General features: G+C 39.1%; 1 protein-coding gene across 5 annotated transcripts in view; it reads left to right on the top strand.

Moving 5' to 3' along the window:
- Window positions 1-20383, top strand: part of LOC5569452 — a 202386-nt gene that overhangs the window by 55080 nt on the left and 126923 nt on the right. The window lies entirely within an intron of this gene.

Here is a 20383-nt window from a genome sequence, read left to right as displayed (position 1 = left end):
CGTAGAGGACTACCGGCCTTATGAGCGTTTTGTACATGCTACATTTGGTGCGGGCGTGAATCTTTTTTGACCTCAGCTTCTTCTGGAGGCCATAGTAGGCCCGACTTCCACTGATGATGCGCCTCCGTATTTCACGGCTAACGTTATTGTCAGCCGTCAGCAAGGATCCAAGGTAGACGAACTCGTCGACCACCTCGAACGTATCCCCGTCTATCGTAACACTGCTACCTAGGCGAGCCCTGTCGCGCTCGGCCCCACCAGCTAGCATGTACTTTGTCTTGGCCGCATTCACCACCAGTCCAACTTTTGCTGCCTCGCGTTTCAGGCGGGTGTACAGGTCTGCCACCTTTTCAAATGTTCGGCCGACGATGTCCATATCATCCGCGAAGCAAACAAATTGACTGGATCTCGTAAAAATCGTACCCCGGCTGTTAAGCCCGGCTCTCCGCATAACACCCTCTAGCGCAATATTGAACAACAGGCACGAAAGTCCATCACCTTGTCGTAGTCCTCGGTGGGATCCAAACGAACTGGAGTGTTCGCCTGAAACCTTCACACAATTTTGCACACCTTCCATCGTCGCTCTTATCAGTCTCGTGAGCTTCCCGGGAAAGCTGTTCTCGTCCATGATTTTCCATAGCTCTACGCGGTCGATACTGTCGTATGCCGCCTTGAAATCGATGAAAAGGTGATGCGTTGGGACCTGGTATTCACGACATTTTTGGAGGATTTGCCGTACAGTAAAGATCTGGTCCGTTGTCGATCGGCCGTCAACGAAGCCGGCTTGATAACTTCCCACGAACTCGTTTACTACGGGTGACAGACGACGGAAGATGATCTGGGATAATACTTTGTAGGCCGCGTTTAGAATGGTGATCGCTCGAAAGTTCTCACAATCTAACTTGTCGCCTTTCTTGTAGATGGGGCAGATTACCCCTTCCTTCCACTCCTCCGGTAGCTGTTCTGTTTCCCAGATTGTGCCTATCAGCCGGTGCAGACAAATGGCCAGCCTTTCTCGACCCATCTTTATAAGTTCAGCTCCGATACCATCCTTACCAGCAGCTTTATTGTTCTTGAGCTGGTGAATGGCATCCTTAACCTCCCTCAAAGTGGGGGCTGGTTGGTTTCCATCTTCCGCAGTACTGACGAAGGCATTTCCTCCGTTGTCCCGTCCTTCATTGCCTGTGCTCTCAGCACCATTCAGGTGCTCGTCGAAGTGCTGCTTCCACCTTTCGATCACCTCACGCTCGTCCGTCAGAATGCTCCCATCCTTATCCCTGCACATCTCGGCTCGCGGCACGAAGCCGTTGCGGGATGCGTTGAGCTTCTGATAGAACCTACGCGTTTCCTGAGACCGGCACAGCTGTTCCATCTCCTTGCACTCCGTCTCCTCCAGGCGGCGTTTTTTCTCCCGAAAGAGGCGGGTCTGCTGTTGCCGTTTCCGTTTATAGCGTTCCACGTTCTGCCGGGTCCCTTGCTGCAGCATGACCGCCCGCGCTGCATTCTTCTCCTTCAAAACCTCCTGGCACTCCTCGTCGAACCAATCGTTCCGTCGACTCCGTCCCACGTACCCGACGTTGCTCTCAGCTGCATCGTTGATGGCTGCTTTTACTGTTCTCCAGCAGTCCTCAAGAGGGGCTTCGTCCAGCTCACCCTCTTCCGGTAATGCCTCGAGTTGCTGCGCGTATGCCGCTGCGACATCCGGTTGCTTGAGCCGCTCTAGGTCATACCGGGGCGGCCGTCGGTACCGTACGTTGTTAACGACGGAGAGTTTTGGGCGCAGTTTGACCATCACCAGATAGTGGTCAGAGTCGATGTTAGCGCCACGATAGGTCCTGACGTCGATAATGTCGGAGAAGTGCCGACCATCAATCAGAACGTGGTCGATTTGCGATTCTGTCTGCTGTGTTGATCTCCAGATGTATCGATACGGTCAGCCGGTGGGCGCTGAACTTTCCAATCGTCGGTCTGAATTCCTCCTCCTTTCCAACCTGAGCGTTTAGATCTCCTATGATGATTTTGACGTCGTGGCTTGGGCAACTGTCGTACTCGCGTTCAAGCTGCGCGTAAAAAGCGTCTTTATCATCATCAGTGCTTCCGGAGTGAGGGCTGTGCACGTTTATTATGCTGAAGTTGAAGAACCGGCCTTTGATCCTCAACTTGCACGTTCTCTCATTGATCGGCCACCACCCGATCACGCGCCTCTGCATATCACCCATCACTATAAAAGCTGTTCCCAGCTCATGTGTATTGCCGCAACTCTGGTTACCTCTAAACGTTCGCACCATTGATCCCTTCCAACACACTTCCTGCAACGCTACGATGCCGAATCCACGGTCCTTCAGCACGTCGGCGAGTATGCGTGTGCTCCCGATGAAGTTGAGAGATTTACAGTTCCACGTACCGAGCTTCCAATCGCTAGTCCCTTTACATCGCTGTGGTCTTCGCCGATTGTCCCGGTTCGTATTCTTTCGTTGATTATTCGTTGCTTGATTTTTTTACGGCTGGCTTGCAGGGCCTGACACCAACCCCCTAGATTTCCGGAGGACCATTCCCCCTAAATGTTCGGAGGACCATAGTGCGCAGTTTAGCTCAGCCGCTCCTGACATGGGGAACAGACGCTGTTGTGAGCCGCTCCTAACATGGAGTACAGACGCTCAAGGTTTGCAGAAGCTAAAGCAAAAGCAAACCCCCCCTTCCCTGTCAGCATACGACCAAAGCTCCCACCGGGGGTTGGTTACTCGATCTTTCCTAAGGTTACTCGTACCCCGGCCAGTACCGCGAGGAGGTAGGTATAGGAGTTGCTGGGCAAGAGGCTAAAGACCGCACAAAGGGGTCTATTTTATTCCTTCAGGTACGCGAGGTACCAATGGTACGCCATGCCCAGCCACCCGACTAAGGGTACATAACAAAATTATATCAGCATATGTTATTATGTTATAAGTTTTTTTCGAACATAGGTTGTTACAAACTTGATGCAGGATGTTGTTAAAACAACTAAAATTATAACAAAAAGTGTATGAATAGTAACATAAACATAACAAAATATGTTTTAATTCTATCAAAAACATATCAAACCAAGTTATAATGTTTGATACAAAGTATCAAAATTATAATACTGTTCGATATACGATAATATTGTATATTATTGAAATGCATAACTATCTATTTATTTTGTTATAAAGTTGTTAAAAATGAATAAAAAAAAATCTTAAAGGGAAATAAAACACATTATGTTATATTTCTGTTTTATTATGTTCTATGGAGAACGGAGCCTAACAAAATTATATCATTATATGATATGCATATCATATTCTGATAAAATTTTATTATATTTTTGTTACAAGCCTCTAGTCGGGCATTTACCAACCAATTATTCCTCGTATTCTTCCCGAAATTTCTTCAGGAACTCCTTTAGGTATTTCTTCAGGAATTCATTCAGGGATTTCTTTAAGAATTTCTCCAAGAATTCTTCTAGGGATTCTTCCCTGGATATTTTCAAGAGTTCCTCATTAAATTTCTTTAGAGATGCTTGCTAAAATTTCTCCAGAGCTTTCTTCAGAATAAAAATCAAGAGTTCCCACACCGAATACTACAAAGATAGTTCCTGTTATTCTTTTAGAAAGTTCTTCAGAGGTTGTTCCAGTGATTTGTTCATAGATTTTTTTCTCGGAAATTTTCTTGATATTTCTCCTGAGATTTCGTCAGGAACTCGTCCAGTTATAGATTCAAGGGTTCGTCTAGGGGTTCCATCCTTAAATGATCACTCTGAGAGTTCTACATAGACGGAGATTCCTTCAAAAATACTTTCAGAGTCTCTCACAGGTAATCCAGCAAAAATTGCTGATGGAATCTCATCGTAGAAAAACTTGAAGAATTCCTGTAAAAAAATCCCAAAACTATGGAAACATCCCGAGGGAATTCCTGAAACAACTCAAAATTTTTTGGTGTAATGTAACAAGAATCTGTAGGGAAACAGAATGCTTTCAATAATTTCTGAATACTTGTAGATATCCTAAACGAAAATATTGATTTTTTTTAATCCGTAATGAATCACTGAATGAATTCATGAAAATTCTTCGGAGTGTTTGATAACGATCCTGGAGAAAACCATTGAAATCTGGCGTGAATTGGAAATTTTTGGAGTACTTCTTGGTTTCTGTTTGGTCTCTTATTGTTTGTTGGGTAATCTCAGGCGTGTGGTACACTATTCTACAAAAGGTAGAGCTTGAAAAAAAATCAATAATATTCTACCATTCTCTGACACTAGGTCACTAGTGATTCATCAATTTATGATCAATTTCGCTGATACATAATCCATTTACTCTCAGCAAAAAAGAAAAGTAAGAAGCGTATTCAAAATTAGCTTAGATTACTAAAGAAACCATATTTGTTTAAAGGAGAGCTAAATCGTGAGTTTTTACCGCATAGTAAACATAGTATACATTTTACTCTTTGTGGTCGTTTTACTAAAAAGTTTCATACTTTTAAAATTATGTGCGCATATTTATCGATCTACTGTACATTGTAAACGTTTTTCTACAAATATTTCAATCGTTTATCTCAGAAAAACATACTACGAAAATAATACATGGAAAAGAGAATAGATTTCATTTTAGCAGTGTTGCCAATTTTGATAATTGTCATTGTCCTATGAGAGGTCTTTTGAAAATGCAGCATTTGTTTTTCTATTATAATTGAAACGTGACTTGGGGACTAAATAAGCAACTTTATGAAGGCGTAGGCTATTTTTCACATTCATACTACAGTCGCCTCTCCACATCTCGATATCGAAAGGACCATCGAGATAGGGAGAGATCGAGACAAAGAACATTTTTTTTAGGAATACTAGATTGAAAAGCACTCCGTTACCAAGAAAGTAATACACAAACAAACGTCATTTTGCGCTCCTAATTTGTTTTGAATCCCAAAACTTTGGTCTAGTAACCTTCGATATTGGTCATATCGACATACGGAAAGAAAATTGAGAACGAAAAATCAACAGAAACACATCGAGATATGGAGATATCGAGATAAGGAGGATATCGAGATATGGAGAGTGAAAATGTATGCAGACTGAAGGAACTTATAAAATCATCGACATAAGGAGAGATATCGAGATGTAGAACATAGAGATGTGGAGAGTCGACTGTATATTAGTACTTCCGTCATGACGTACTTCAAACTTTCAAATTCTACTGATATCAATTCCCTGTCAATTTAAAATACAGTTAACTCTCCCTTACTCGATATTCCGTATCTCGATATCGAGTTAGAGAACCATAGTAAAAGTTGATTCTCATGGCTAACTCGATGGTCTCTTGGATCGCAGTTGCATTGGTTGTGTGTTCTGTAACTCGATACCTGCCTAACTCGATGGTCCCTTCAATATCGAGTAAGGGAGAGATGACTGTATTTTTCTCTTAAAAATCGATAAAAAATGATTTTATGATATCTGAAAAATTTTTGCTCCAAAAATAACTTGATATTTTTCAGCACGCTTAAAAAAATCGATAAAAAACTGATTTTATGATATCTGGAAAAATGTTGCTCCAAAAATAACTTGATATTTTTCAGCAGGCTTCTAATTGATAATGCTTTCGAAGAACAAGTCTTTTTTGAAAATAAAAACATTAGGATTGTCGAATTTTCCACCCAATTTCTAACAATTTCGTGGGCTTCGTAGCCGTGTGGTTAGTGTCACCAGGCATTCAACCACATCGTGTTATGGAGTGTGGGTTCGATTCCCGCCTCGGGCGGAAAACTTTTCGTGAGGAATGCTTTCCGACTGTGCCACTGGGCGTTGCATGCTAGTCCGTTGTCTAGTGTGGTGCTTCCTTCAAAGGGCAAAATGCCCACTGGAAGCATTAACGTGTAGGTGTCTTTAAAAAAAAAAAAAAAAAACAATCATTGATTTTGATAACCTCAAAAAATCGACCGTTCTAAACGTTGTTCCTAATTCGTGTGAAATTTAATTATTTTGGTGTTTTTTTTTATTTTCACTACGTTATACAATATTAGTGGAACGATGTACAGAACACCGATCTCGATTCCATTGATACATTGAGAAGATATTGCATGCACAAGGTGTCCACTTTATAAAACGAACAGTCCTTAAATTAAACTTTTAGTAGCTATCAGCCCTGGAAATGTGATAAAATTAGGAAAAAATCATTATTAGAAACTGTATATCTATGAAAAAGCTAACATTAGCTATTCATTTAAATCAGTGGTGCTCAAGCTGTAGCATATTGGGGGCCAAATCGCAATTTTACAGAACGGCGGCCGCAAGGGGAAATTCAAATGGTTTTGTGAAAATTCATATGTGTCTGATATTTATAAAATCCAATTCACAGCATTGATTTTTTAAGGTGAACTATTATTTTATACTGAAGAGATTTTTTTTTCTTAACTAGTTACTAAATTTTCAGCATCCCAAATGAAATCGTTTTGTTTTTTCGAAAAATTGTGATTCTCACACACTACGATTCGTGTGCAATTGTCTTCGTAATCTCAACAGTGAAAAATCGGTGAATCACCGAACAATTTGTGGTATCGTTGAACAAAATCAAAAAGGAAAATTCGAAAATGGTCCAATTGGAAATTAAACTCTCGACCTAACGATCAGGAAGTAAAATTGCTACCACTTCACTATCTTTCCCTACGTTTACTTAAGTGGAGTAAAAAAACTGAAACAAAAGGAGCTCAAGCCTGCCGGAAGTTCGGTGAAAACAATACTGCCACCGATCTCTTTGTTAGTATTTTACAGTAAATTTGTTTGTTTCCGCGAATTTTTTCGGTAAAATGATAGCCAATTCACAGATAAATCAATTTATATTTGTTAACAATCTGAATTCAGAAATTTTTTTCACAGTATTCGTCGATGTATTCTAAGTATGTATATAAATATATATACAAAAAATTGCTACCTCTCCAAAACAACTTTTAACAAATTTTTTTATTGCTTAACCCATTTAAGGTACTGGTTTCTTAAACAAGCTGCGAAAAAATCAGGATAATTTTCAGATTTTCCTTTAATTAAAATTTTGAATTTTATGCCTTCATTCTGGAAGTAAACACATATAAATAATGCAAAAAAATGACTTAAACCTTTGGATTTTATGTATAAGAGACAGCTTTAGATACAGAATCGTATTACAGATAATTTTTTATTAATATTTATGGAAATATCAAGAAGTTGCGAAAAAATCAGGATAATTTTCAGATTTTCCTTTAATTAAGATTTTGAATTTTATGCCTTCATTCTGGAAGTAAACACATATAAATAATGCAAAAAAATGACTTAAACCTTTGGATTTTATGTATAAGAGAATCGTATTACAGATAATTTTTTTTAATATTTATGGAAATATCAAGAATTTCCCGCATTCAGTTAGTCGTTCAGAACATATGACAATCAAAAGTTACAACTTCAAATGAAAAAATAATCCCAAAATCCTAAAAAAAACAAACAAATCCTAATAAAACATTTTCAGACATGTAGTTTTTTGAGCTGCATTTTCTCTTGTTTTTCTCTGCATCTTTAGCTACAGACTCCTTCTTTTTTTCACTGTATTCAGAAAAAAATTGACCAAGAATTTGCTGATTTTTTCACCAAATTTAGCTGATTGTTTGCATTGATTTTCTGAATTTCAACAATTTGTTTGCCGGTTTTAATCAATTTAGTTTGCTGAATGCTTCAGCTTGGAAAATTTCAGAAAAATATTGCTGAATGTGTTAAGTGTGTACGTTTTTCATTTGAGTATTATCTCGTATGTTAGAAAATTTAATTCGTTTTCGAGTGTTCAATACGAAGAAAGGAAAACCAATCGTTATCAATGGTGTGAAATTGAAGCAAATGTAGATGAAAAGTAAACTGTGGATTTCAGTTCTTCAGCTCATACAAGTACGAAAAACTACGTAAGCTCAATGTAGTCTCATTATTTCATGCATAACAACGTTTATTAAATATTTCGGATCTGCATACGCATTATATAGTGAAGAACAGCATATATAACATAAGAATATACTGGCAAGCTACACACAGGCCCGTTCTCCCTAATAATGAAATAATGATTTTGTCGCTGCCAAATTTTGGCAATAATATAATTTGGAAGTGTTACACACGCGGATGCATTTGCATATTTCAGCACCACCCACTTCGTGTTGAATGAAAATGTGATGACGTAAACATGACACTGGGAGGGTGAAGTAAGGGCGAGAAATTCATTGGCTGGGGCTTGTGCAGTGCTATTAAATATGCTTGGAATATGATGATTCGAAACTGCTCGGTGTCGGAAGCTTCCGTTACAAAGGCACTGAAAGCTATGGTGGAATTATATATGGAACAATGAAATATTTAGCTGCAACTGGGCTACGGTTCAGAGAAGTTCAAGCAAAACGGATATACCATAGAATGGCCTCTCGCTTCAAACGTTGGTAAGACGTTACTGTAGTTCGTTTTCTGCAAGTGATTAGTAATTTGATTTATCAACTGGAAACAGCGCATCCAATCCAATCTTGTTATCGTATCTTCTGTAATTGTAAAATGGACTCATATTCTGAACTATGTGAACAGATCTTTGAGTCAAGTTTTATTCATCACAAACCTTAGGTTCATTAGTTTTTCTATTAGGTGCATAGGATCTATATCATTTAAAAATATATATAAATATGTAACAAATCACACTGCATTTCGTTCGATATAAATAGCTCATCCCTATGCCATCATATAGGGATGAGCTCCAAGAATGCCTTCCATTATAACAAACAATCGCTAACAGGTTGATGGAAAAGTTATAACTCCAGATTGAAAGAAAGGCAAATTGATTGTACAAGTCAAACGCAGCACATTAACCTGATGTTAACCATGTTATCGCTGCGAAAATGTGTTCAGTCAAACTTTGAATTAGTTTGATTTCTCAGCTTCACCTTCTCCGTCACTTCCGGAACATTACTGTTATGCTGCAATCGATTTCGCTTCTCGAAAAACTCAGTCAGAGTCAGAGTACGCGTCGTTAGGTACATTTCAATTCCAGTGTTTATTCTCCATTGGGAACTGCAGGGGAATCCAATTTGCGGTAAGATTTTCCTTATCTTGTAACTTTTAAAGCGTAAATGGGGAGGTATGGTCTGCGGGGTGGAACTCCAATGTTTGCATTCAAGTGTGATTGGTGAAAGATTCGTTTTCACTCAAATACCATTTTGTTTTGGTTGCATGACTGAGATTTTTTTTAATGTTCTCAATATCGGAATTTGCTAAGGATGTTCGATGTAATGTACGCAAGAACAACTACCATAAATCTAAACATTGCATATACTTTGAAATCGCATGAAATGGACAAATTGATGTCAAATTCACAAAAAAGTTACACGTCTTCTCGGTGAGAATCGAACTTACGACTCCCTGTTTTGCATCTTCTAAGAAAAAAATTGAATTGTGTGCCCCTTATTTTAGTTTAAATTTTGACTCAAACTTTTTCATTTGATGAATTTTGTGGCTGCGCTCTTTTGCAAACTTTTAGAAAATGTTATTTTTAACAACTTTGTCGAAGACACTTTTGATCTAACTCTTCATTTGAGCTAAGTTAAATGATTTTGAAAGTTTTAACTTAGGGTGGACTCAAAAAATCAGTTATTTTGGTCTAACTTTTTTATTTTCATTTTTACGTAAATGTGGTACATCTAGTTAAATACTACAACTTTGATGAAGGTAGCACGCCGTTAAAATTAAAATCTTGTGAGGTACAGGCGAATTTAGAGTTTTTCAAGTATTTTTGAAGTGATTTTTCTCCAAAAATGACGTCCATCATTTAAGGGAAGATGGGATCTACAAAAGAGTGACAGCTCATGTGTTAAGTATTGGAAAAAGCGTGATAGAGGAGGAGGGGGTCTAGAAATCCCGAAAAAAACGATGGACGTCATATTTGAATCTTCCCTTTACATAAAATACGTTTTCAGAGTTTTTGCCAACCAACTCTATGAGCTATGGACATCTAAAGATTTCATAGCTTTTTCATTTAAATTTGCTTCTAACTTCAAAATCACAAGAATTACAAACTTGCGATATTTATCAAATATGTGTATCATTACTTCCTCTGCAACTCTTCTAAAGACCACATTCACGTAAAACTGAAAATAAAAAAAATAGACCAAAATATCTGCTTTTTCGGGTCCACACTAAGTGAAAAAATAAAAATCAAAATCAATTTACTTAGCTCAAATGAAGAGTTAGATCAAAAGTGTGTTCGACAAAGTTGTTCAAAATAACATTTTCTGAAAGCTTGCAGAAGAGCGCAGCCACAAATTTCATCAAACAAAAAAGTTAGAGTCATAATTTAAATTTAAATAAGGGTCACCTTATTCAACCTTTTTCTAAGATGATGCAAAACTCAATTACGAATAACTTCTCTGAAGACATCGAACATCTAAAATCGACGAAAAAAGAGAAAACACCTTTTTCCTGCTAAAATATCGATTCGGACCATTGTGCATTGTATTCTTATAGCTGAAACGGATCTTGAAATTTTATTGGAAATACTTCAAATAATTGCCTAACGAGCATGCTGATCTGAAACATTCAATTAAACGCGTAACGAAACTATTAGTTGGTGGTATAAAAATGCCCCAGTTGATTCCAATTGTAACAAAAAAGAACAAAACCATTCGTACGTGTAAACACGATTCTGATATTTAGAGCCTGTGGTTTGGCCGCTGCGGTTGGGGAATATTGCTAAAAATATATTGGTCAGGTGAAATAAACGACGCGTGAAATTTCGAACAACTGGTCCTGCTGTAAATCATTACATCACGAGTGCAGCAGTAGCATCAGTAAACTTTATCATTTTGAAGCAAGTTGTAAAGTGTTGATTACTACTTCACAAATCAACTCCAGTAAGCGCATTATCAGGAACGTGTTCTACTTCGTTAATATGTTGACTAGCAGTTGTTATTTTTGTAGAGAGCTTTTATTTTGTCATTTATGCGTCACAGTAAAAAAAGATTGACATTTTCCACAGTTTCTGAACTTTGTGTCTTTTCAATAATTGTCAGTCTTCTAGAAGCCTTGCGCTCAGAAGTGTGGGTTTGATTTTTTCCGAGAGTTTATCTTCATTTTAACAAGCTCTAATAAAGAAAGTTATTCGATCGTGCCTCAGAACTTTTCGCTTGATTCAAAGTACAAATTGTCCAATAGAAGTATTTATATTTTACTGTTTTTCTTCTTCTTCTTGGCATTAACGTCCTCACTGGGACAGAGCCTGCTTCTCAGCGTAGTGTTCTTTATGAGCACTTCCACAGTTATTAACTGAGAGCTTTCTTTGCCAAAGTTGCCATTTTCGCATTCGTATATCGTGTGGCAGGTACGATTATACTCTATGCTCAGGGAAGTCAAGGAAATTTCCGTTACGAAAAGATCCTGGACCGACCGGACTGTTCTTATTTATATTATAAAATCTTATCAAACTTGGGCTTGGTGAAACTGATGCCGCTAACAGAAATGTGGAGCAGATAGTAGTAGCCAGGACTGGAAAACGTCAATATAAATATATGTAGAGAGCGTCGTGCGACTTTTACATAGATGCTACCCGCACTGTCATCGGCCGACGAGATAATGACAGATTATTGATGATTGTTATTTATATCGCTAGAACCATAGAACTTATCAAACACATTTTCTTAACAAATGTCAACTAAAATAATTAATAATTTCAGACAAAAATCGTTACAATCTTCAATTGCCACGATTAATGCGTTATATATTTAGGTTAAATAAATTGAAAACGTGTTTTTTTTCTTATAAGCAGGTAAAATCAACTCACCTGTAAAAAAATCTGAACTGCTACGCCAAATGAAATGTAATATGTTGTGAACAAAATGTTAATAAAACCTTAAATTAGTTTTACCTAATTAGCATCCCAGACAACCAAAATGTACGTATAACGAAATCACCTGGAGGCTCTATATGTGCAAAATTTCACTTATAAGATGTTGCGAAACGGCCTTCTACGTACAAAAGTGGAGGCGATATGCGTGCATATATTCCCAGACAACCAGAAGTCGCATAACAGTTTACGAACAAAGTCGTTTACTCATACAAATTGCATCACATCAGCACTAAATGGTGGATGAAATCGTCTGATCGATGAGTTTCCTCGCATAAAACGCTATTTTATGAGTTCATATGTACATTTCGTTTCGTTCCGTACACTCGTACACAGTAAATCGGATCAATCCGTAGCAGCTGTCAAATAAATTTTTTTATCATAAATTAAGTCGCATAAGAGTACAGATTAGTTCGCAGTATAATCGACACACTCGCATTGCATGCTATTTTTCATCATATAAAATATGCACGTATATCGCCTCCACTTTTGTACGTATAAGGCCTTTTCACGACATCTTATACGTGAAACTTTGCAAATATAAGCATCGCATAACGTAACGGGTGATTTCATTATACGTACATTCTGGTTGTTTGGGTTATGTGATGAATAATAACATACAATGCGAGTGTATAAATATTCTACCGAACTAACCTGCAATATTATGCGACTTAACTTATGATAATAAATGATGATTTGACAGCTGCTACGGATTGATTAGACTTACTTTGTACGTGTGTACGGGACGAAACAAAATGTACAAATGAACTCAGAAAAGAAGTGTTTTATGCGAGGAAACTCATCAATCTGACGAGTTTATCCACGGTGTTTAGCGAGTTTGATGTAATTAGCATGAATAAACGAGTTGTAACGTGAACTTTCATGCGATTTCTGGTTGTCTGGGATGATAGTGTTGTATAATAACACAGAACACCTAGATATAAGAAATGGATGAAATGTTTGGAATGATACTAATAAAGAAATAAAAAAAACACATTTTCTCCTCGAAATTCTCCAAAATGAGATTGAAATTTTAACATTAAAATTGATCTCGTGAAAGCTCCGTCATGGCGACGTGACGAAGTCAGCACATTAAATATAGCTTCGCCTAGTGACAGTTAGAAGACTCATTTCGTCAGTGTCGCAAGTCGGTCGTGATATTTAGCTGCCCTGGCCGTAGCGGTAAACGCTATTCAGGAAGATCAAGCTGAGGGTCGTGTGTGCGTAAATGGGGCATAGAGTATCTTCGTAACTGCCACGACACATACAAAGATTGTCAATTGACGAAGGAAGCTCTAAGTAAATAACTGTGGAATTGGTCATAAGAACAGGTTCTGTTCCAGTTAGGACGTAACGCTAGAAAGAATAAGGTTCGCCAGCCGCACATAACCATACAAAGAGTTCCATGTAGCTCCTGGGCCGCAGTTATAAACTTTCATCGTTGAGCTACAGTGGTCACAACATCATGAGTCATTTCCATTTGAATTGTATGTGAAATAGAGTGACTAATAATCGTGTAAAGCTGATAACAGTGTGACAAAGTCTGACAAGGAGGGGGGAGGAAGTCGAAAAAGTTGAAATTTAGCGTGACATAATTTGTGTGCTATCTCGAAGAGCTCTCTGTTAATAACTGTGGAAGTGCTCTTTAAAAAATCTAAGCTGAGAAGCAGTGTCCCAGTAATGACGTAATACCAGAAAATAAAAGGAAGATGAAATAATTCCGATCAATGTTGAATGTTTTCTCGTTTATCAATGTTATCCCATTTGTTGAACTTATTCGTATTACAGACGCAAATATCCCCAACATGCCATTTTTATTTCTCTGTATCTTAGCTCTTCCTTTTAAATGTTCAGATTTTCCTATATTACACAGCGGAACAAAAAATAACCTTTTCTCGTATCTTTAACATCAAATTATTTGTTTCCAGTAAATTTGGGAATCAGAAATCTTCCAGCACGTCGTAATTTTGTGCGACACTCTCAAAATAGAATTCCAAAAAACTTGAACTGTAAAAAATACACCGTAAACTATCGCCGCATTCCCATGAATGTTCTCGGAACATTCATCTAAACATAATCTAGAATACGGTATAATTTTGTTTGTACCGTCGTTGGGGGTGACAATGGGTCAAAAAAGGATATGTACGATTTATTTATTGAATAACTTTCGCAATTTAACTCCAAAAAACTTCAAATTTGGTGTGTATGTACTTTAATGGTATTGTCACGATTGTCCAACATATTATAGAAAAATATTTATTCACTGAGGCGCTACAAGTAAATAAAAAATGACCCAATCTCTCCCCATAGAGGGGGTGATATTGGGTCACTGTAATTGAAATAACTTGTTTTTGAGAATATGATTGTAAAATCATTCACAGCTGAAAAATATTGATGAAATACGTTGCAAACAAGACGAAAAGCCATCTAAGATGTTTAACAAGTATGATAAGCCCACTTAAACGACCGATTATAGCAAAAAAATGAAGAGCTATGAGAAAAATATGTAAACCCAGCATTTATCGTCAAGTTTACACAATTTTCTTGTTTTCCCCCTCAAATTGTCTTCAAGGTCTCAACACAAACCTATTCAGTTTCCCCAAAGGTTTACAGAATCAGTAATTATTTTAAACCTTTGCAAATAGTTAAATTTCGACATATTCCACGATCAATACATTTTAGGCAGATGTTGACGTCATAATCCCGGTATTTCAGCAATCCAACTCATTTATACTTCCGTGAGATGTTTCTATAATATAAAAACGCTAATAAATAATTAAATTAAAAAAAAAACATTTGATAAAATAGTACGATGTTGTTGCGCACGAAAAACAGTTGGTGGTTTGAGAAGTAGTCAAAATGCGTTGCATTGTTAATCAATGAACGGAATCCTCCACTAAACTTGTTTGATGTTTCAGCGATGCTGTATTTAGAAAGAATAAACACATCTTAATGAAGAAAGAGTACTCATGACACCGTAGAACGACAAAAAGTAGACTTGTTATTTCATTCACCATCGTTCTTCCTTGACCCAATCTCACCCCCATTTTTAATGTTTTAGACAACGTACCGAAAAAAATTAAATTTTTGTGGAAAAATCAAATAGATTCCGGAAAATACGTGTGAAGTGCATTGAAAAGACTTTTAACCTTCTGCTAATATAACAATAGAGATTGAAGTACATGCGTTATACTTTGCACAGGAGAAATTTAATGTTGTAAATTTTGTCTAGTTTCAACATATAAGGTTATTGATTTATTAAACAAAAACTACTATTTCTAAAAATGTATATTGTGATTAGTTATGTGCAATAATATGTTCCCTAATATATGTAAAATAAATTTTAGTATTATCAGCGTTATTAGCTGAACTATTTCATATATCATATTTTTCCATTTTGGCCCAATCTCACCCCTAGACCCATTGTCACCCCCATCGACGGTACTCGAGTTCATGACAGTTGTTTAGGGACTTGTGAACGTTTTTTCCCCGTATACATTTTGTCAAAGTTGTAGAACATACTGGGTTTATTGATGTTTGAATAAAGTTCAAACTACACACTTAATTTAGAATGCTGAATCTTAACCGAGATTCGCACAGCCGAGTACTGTTTTGATTCATATTACGGACAGCTTACATTGTATGGGTAATTCCGGACACTTTACTTTGTATGGGAAACGTTTCACACGAAATGTTTCAATTTTTGCCGATCAAAAGTTCTCTCTTTCGAAGCTTGTTTTAATAAACATTTTCCATAGATATCTATTGAAATTTATAATGCCCAACTGCCTTGACTTCTCTTTAGTGGTTTGACGAATTCAATTGATCATTTAGCTTTTCTATCTATGTTTTACTTGAGCTGTCCGCAATTCGAATCAAAGTGTCCGGGGAATATGAGGCAAATGTGTGATGGCGTCCGGAATAAGAATCATGAAAAGTCCACACATTTATATATATTTTAGATTATTCATATTGTGGAATCAAAATCTTCACCCACCATTCGAAAGTTAAGTGTTTCGAAGGCTCGATAACGTGGAAGAATCTTACAGAATGATTTATTTTGTATGCTTCATGATGAGTTTTACTTCACTGAGGCCTTAAGTGTCCGTGATATGAATCAAAACGGTAGTTGGGAAATAAATTTCCTGCGATCTTAGAAAATAAAAGCCGAGTGTCAGTAAATTGGGCTTCGTTGGTAAGCAACCGGACAATTTGTTAGCTGAGTCTCGGTTAAAATTGGAAACAAATTTCGTTGATTCATACTCTTTAGCACCTTACGAAATATTTCTGTAGTAACTTTTGTATGAACATAAATCAACATACAAGCTGGTAAACTATAATGCATTTTCAATAGTCAATATCTCAGAAACCAGACGTGCTATGACATGTTTTTTAAAAAACGACAAAAGATTCAGCGACCTTAAACCATACCGATATTTATGTATTTTGCTGCTTGAGACAAAATTTTGTTCCACTGTGTTATGAACATTGTACAAATCTACACCTCCGCAATCAATGAAAACACTGTCAATGCACATGCCATGTGTACCCCTGCGATGTAAAGTGGTTTGAGCTCGTTTCTGACCAGCCTATTACCCGTTCCCCATCTGAATGATGCGAAAAAAAGCACCACGCGCCGTAAAACCGGGCAAACCAGTCTGCCACCCAAGCGTTTTCCTAAATTTGGCGGTTTGGAAAATTCACTCCACATGTTTTTACAGTCCCTATAGGAACTCTAGGCCTAGAGTTGATAGTCCCTTTTTTGTCGAGTCGATCCACACCTGACGCCTAGAGGAAAGTTATGCTGAATCATCCATTCACAAAAAGTCTGCGTGATAGAGCGTTCAGATCGATGTTCAGATGGAAAAGTTTCCAAATATAGACAGACATCCATCCACCCTATCCAGGAGCGTGTGGAACTGATAATTCAGTCCAAATTCAAGGCACTCAGCCGTGGTCCGCTTCTGGAGTATCTCCACAGCTCTATATATGCACCGGATGGAAACGGAAACCGAAACTTTTTGTATCACTGCCTTTCATGTCGGATCATACATTTGAATTACATTTATTTAACGATTCAGTGGTTTCCGCTAATGAATATTGATTTTTTCCGTCTGTGTATTCGCATTCTCTGCTTCGGGAGTAAAAATGACAAGGGCTGGTTTCGAAACCATTGAAATCATTGAAAAAGCGCCATCATTTTCAGGCACGTTTCAATTGTAAAATATCATGACTATCATAAACCAGATGGTGAACGAGAGCGGGCTCAGAACGAAACAATCGTTTTATTAATCCCCTCGCGCCTTTGACCCTTTGCGCTAGCTCTTATGTAAAAAAAGGTTTATTCTACTATTTCCGTCTGTTGCTAGCATTGTACGTTCGTTTGGCTTCTTGCTGCAAAACATTGGCACTTATTGTTTATTTTCTTGGTTTTAAATCAATTTGTTTGGTAAAATCTCGTTTACGCCAATTTACTCGGTACACGACTGTGTCTCTCTAACTTCAATTTTGGCCCAGGCTCTCCAGATATTGTTGAACCTGATCAAACCATTTTGCTTACTGTGCTCCACGCCTTCTGGTACCAACCGGAGTCAACGCGAACACCATATTTGCAGGGTTGTTGTCCGGTAGTCTTGCAACATGCCCTGCCTAACACACCCTTCCAGCTTTAACCACCTTTTGGATACACAGTTCGTCGTAGAGCCTAGCGAGCTCGTAATTCATTCTCCACCGTCACAAACTGTTCTGCTGCATACCGCTAAAGATCGTCCTATGCACCCGTCGTTTGAACACTCCAAGTGCTTGAAATTCCTCCTCAAACACCGTCCACGTTTCATACCCGTAGAGGACTACCGGCCTTATGACCGTTTTGTACATGGTACATTTGGTGCGGGTGTGAATATTTTTTTTACCGCAGCTTCTTGTGGAGGCCATATTAGGCCCGATTTCGAGTGACGATGCACCTCCGTATTTCACGGGTAACGTTATTGTCAGCCGTCAGCAAGGATCCAAGGTAGACGAACTCGTCCACCACCTCGAACGTATCTTCGTCTATCGTAACACGGCTACCTAGGCGAGCCCTGTCGCACTCGGCCTTATCAGCTAGCATGTACTTTGTCTTGGACGCATTCACCACCAGTTCTAGTTTTGCTGTCTCGCGATAAAGGCAGGTGTACAGGTCTGCCACCTTTTCAAATGCTCGGCCGACAATGTCCATATCATCCACGAAGCAAACAAATCGACTGGATCTCGTAAAAATCGTACCCCTGGTGTTAAGCCCGTATCTCCGCACAAAACCTTCTAGCGCAATATTGAACAACGAAAGTCCATCACCTTGTCGTAGTACCAGGCGGGATCCAAACGAACTGAAATGCTTGTCTGAAAGCTTCACACAACTTTGCACACCTTCCAGTTTTACTCTTATCATTCTCGTGAGCTTCTCTGGAAAGCTGTTCTCGTCCATGATTTTCCATAGCTCTATGCAGTCGATACTATCGTATGCCGCCTAGAAATCGATGTAAAGGTGGTGCGTTGGGACCTGATATTCACGACATTTTTTGAAGATTTGCCGTACAGTAAAGATCTGGTCCATTGTCGAACGACTGTCAACGAAGCAGGCTTGATAACTTCCCATGAACTCGTTTACTACAGGTGACAGACGACGGAAGATGATCCGGGATAATATTTTGTAGGCCGAATTTAGAATGGTGATCGCTCGGAAGTTCTCACAATCTAACTTGTCACGATTCTTGTAGATGGGGCATATTACTCCTCCGGTAGCTGTTCTGTTTCCCAGATTGTGCCTATCAGCTGGTGCAGGCAGGCGGACAGCCTTACCGGGCCCATATTTATGAATTTACCTCCGATACCATCCTTACCAGCAGCTTTGTTGTCCTTGAGCTGGTGATTGGCATCCTTAACCTCCCTCAAAGTGGGGGCTGGTTGGTTCCCATCTTCCCCAGTACTGACGGAAGCATTTCCTCCGTTTTCCCGACGTTCATTGCCTGTGCTCACTGCGCCATTCAGGTGTTCGTCAAAGTGCTGCTTCCACCTTTCGATCACCTTACACTCGTCCATCAAGATGCTCCCATCCTTATCCCTGCACATCTCAGCTCGCGGCACGTAGCCGTTGCGGGATGCGTTGAGCTTCTGATAGAACTTACTTGTTTCTTGAGCCCGGCACAGCTGTTCCATCTCCTTGCACTCCGTCTCCTCCAGGCGGAATTTTTTCTGCCGAAAGAGGCGAGTCTGCAGTTGCCGTTTCCGTCTATAACGTTCTACGTTCTGCCGGGTCCCTTGCTGCAGTATGACCACCCGCGCTGCACACAAAGAAAACAAAATGTTGTTTAAAAAAACATAGAATTTCATGAAAAAATGTGTACACCATTTGCATCTATTCTGAGACCAATAAATCATTGACCAAAATGCAGTAAATTCCAATCCTATTAATAAGACTAATGTATCTCGGTTGGTATCACCACAACGAGTCCCAGCAAATTGCAAACAGGTAACAAATAGCCCAATCGAGGCATTCCAATGAAAACTGCACACAACTTACCACTCTTAATAGCTCACATTTAACCACTGTGGCCGCTTCTACTGCTCCGTTGGGACTGGCTTCAGGTTAGGGAAGAATTTTATTTATTGCATTTTGCTTACGTTTGCATTACTCGATGTAAAGGTGGTGCGTTGGGACCTGATATTCACGACATTTTTTGAAGATTTGCCGTACAGTAAAGATCTGGTCCATTGTCGAACGACTGTCAACGAAGCAGGCTTGATAACTTCCCATGAACTCGTTTACTACAGGTGACAGACGACGGAAGATGATCCGGGATAATATTTTGTAGGCCGAATTTAGAATGGTGATCGCTCGGAAGTTCTCACAATCTAACTTGTCACGATTCTTGTAGATGGGGCATATTACTCCTCCGGTAGCTGTTCTGTTTCCCAGATTGTGCCTATCAGCTGGTGCAGGCAGGCGGACAGCCTTACCGGGCCCATATTTATGAATTTACCTCCGATACCATCCTTACCAGCAGCTTTGTTGTCCTTGAGCTGGTGATTGGCATCCTTAACCTCCCTCAAAGTGGGGGCTGGTTGGTTCCCATCTTCCCCAGTACTGACGGAAGCATTTCCTCCGTTTTCCCGACGTTCATTGCCTGTGCTCACTGCGCCATTCAGGTGTTCGTCAAAGTGCTGCTTCCACCTTTCGATCACCTTACACTCGTCCATCAAGATGCTCCCATCCTTATCCCTGCACATCTCAGCTCGCGGCACGTAGCCGTTGCGGGATGCGTTGAGCTTCTGATAGAACTTACTTGTTTCTTGAGCCCGGCACAGCTGTTCCATCTCCTTGCACTCCGTCTCCTCCAGGCGGCATTTTTTCTGCCGAAAGAGGCGAGTCTGCTGTTGCCGTTTCCGTCTATAACGTTCTACGTTCTGCCGGGTCCCTTGCTGCAGTATGACCACCCGCGCTGCACACAAAGAAAACAAAATGT

The sequence above is a fragment of the Aedes aegypti genome, chromosome 1 (assembly GCF_002204515.2).
Source record: "Aedes aegypti strain LVP_AGWG chromosome 1, AaegL5.0 Primary Assembly, whole genome shotgun sequence".
NCBI classification, from domain to species: Eukaryota; Metazoa; Arthropoda; class Insecta; order Diptera; family Culicidae; genus Aedes; species Aedes aegypti.
The sequence above is the reverse complement of the archived record's forward strand: the minus strand, read 5'-3'. Positions and strand labels throughout refer to the sequence as shown.